The sequence below is a fragment of the Bufo gargarizans genome, chromosome 3 (assembly GCF_014858855.1).
Source record: "Bufo gargarizans isolate SCDJY-AF-19 chromosome 3, ASM1485885v1, whole genome shotgun sequence".
NCBI classification, from domain to species: Eukaryota; Metazoa; Chordata; class Amphibia; order Anura; family Bufonidae; genus Bufo; species Bufo gargarizans.
In genome coordinates, this window is record NC_058082.1 from 368,360,994 (window position 1) to 368,363,122 (window position 2,129).

A 2,129-nucleotide genomic window follows, 5' to 3' on the forward strand; every position below is an offset into this window, starting at 1 on the left:
TTGCCCCCCTCCCCAAAGAACTCCCTGTAACAGTCTTAGTAACCTCTTAGCACTCCACCAGGTCCACCATTTCTAGGGCGTTGCCAGGAGACACCTGGCCGATCCAGTGCTGGAGAGGGGGTGGCAGAGCCCTCCAGAACATATCAGCCAATAGTCTATCCACCATAGCCGTGGGATTCCGCACATCAGGCTGTAGCCACTTTTGCAAGAGGTGGAGTAAGTCATAATACTGGGTTCTCACAGGCTCAGCCGGCTTAAACCCCCCCCTGATGTACCTGCTGGGCCCAGACCACATTCACCCCCAGTCTTGCCAATATCTCACCCTTTACTTTTTGGTAGTCGGCTGTTTGATCGTCCGGCAAGTCGAAATACACCCGCTGGGAATCTGATGCCAGGAATGGAGCGACAACCTCAGCCCACTGGCCATGGTGTAGCTTTTCTCTGATGGCCACTTTCTCATACATCGCCAGGTAGGTTTTGATGTCGTCTGCGGGGGTCATCTTAGGAATCGTGGCACGGACTGCTTTCTGGGCATCGTGGATGCTCAGGGTTGCTCCTGCTGTCTGCAAAGCCATCACATGTTGTAGCAGAAACTGGTTAGTCTCCTGCTGCTGCTTATTAGCCTTGCATTGCTGCAGATTTGTCTCTCGCTGCTGCAGATTAGCCTCCATGAGGGCCTTCACGACAGCCTCCATTTTGTCATGGGGCACAGTTTTTTCCCCCCTGGCTGTGACGCTCTGTGCTGTGATTGGACAGCGCTACAGCCAGGGGAGAGGCGCAGGGGGGCTGATGAGAGGCACAGGGGGGCTGATGGAGAGGCACTGGAGGCTGCTATGAGGTTACTGGGGGCTGCTATGAGGCATGGGGCTATTATTTGAGGTCTGATTGGGGGTCATTTATATTGGGGTCTGATCTGAGGTCTTATTGGGGGTCCTATTAACATTGGGGATCTTATTGGGGCTGTTACCTGATGTCTGATTAACATTAGGGGTCTAATTGGTGGTCTGACCTGAGGTGTAATGAAAATTATTTTTTTCTTATTGTCCCCCTCTAAAACCTAGGTGCGTCTAATAGGGCAAAAAATACAGTACTTGCTTGCTCCAGGCGACCTCCCCTGCCCTTTGCGAACGCTGCGCGCTGTGACATCACGCGGAGGCACTTGGGTGAGTTCCCACACTTTTTTTCCCAGGTGGCTGGCCCTGCCCCTCAATTGTGCTTCCGGGTTTGGCTCCGCCCCTAGACTGCAAGGGGATGGGGCCTGTTAGGGGTCATGTGATTGGGCTGCTCAGTCAAAAATGCTTGGGCCTATTTTTTGTCCCAGTCCGGCCCTGAGCAGGGGGTACCCCGCAAGTACAGGTACTTATCTCTTAATAAAATCCGGTGATAGGTCCTCTTTAAAATGAAGGTGAAATAAAAATTTTTACAATTTGCAGGTTTCAATTTTAAAAGGGTTGTCCGGCTAAATGATGGCCTGTCCTCTGGGATAAGGACAGGATGGGGGATAACTATAAGATAGGTGCTGGTCCCCGTAACTGTCACGGACGGTGTGCAGGAAACAAGACAAAGCAACATGCATATATGACTCACTGGATCCAAAGCTAAGGAACCATAAGGGAGACCCCTGCACAAGACCTGAGACTTTCCCTGGCTGCTCAGCCTATGCAACGATCCCAGAGGTGGATGGTTGCATATCCACGTACCTCGACTATATAACCCCTGAACACCCTACAATAGTGAGGGGACACGACCACCGGCTCCCTACACCAGACACGGAGGGAGTCAGGGTCACCTGGGATCCAGCAAACAGAAAATAACAGATAAATGTTCAGCACTTAACTTTGTAGCAGACTGGAAAACAAGTTCAGCATGCACACACACTCCAGGAAGTAGTATAAGCCGGCCAGTAATGCATTATGGGGCGGAATTTAAAGGGATGCAATCAGTTCAAACACATGACAGCTGAGAGAGGCTAACGAGATGAGGAACTGAACATCACAACAAAGAAACTCAAGGAGGAGGTTCTGAAAGGCTTCTGTCAGAGCTTCTCAGCTGTCTGGTTGTGACAGTAACCTGTGGAGTCCCCAAAAATAAACGAAGTGGCCCCTCAGGCATGCACTGTGCTCAGCTAT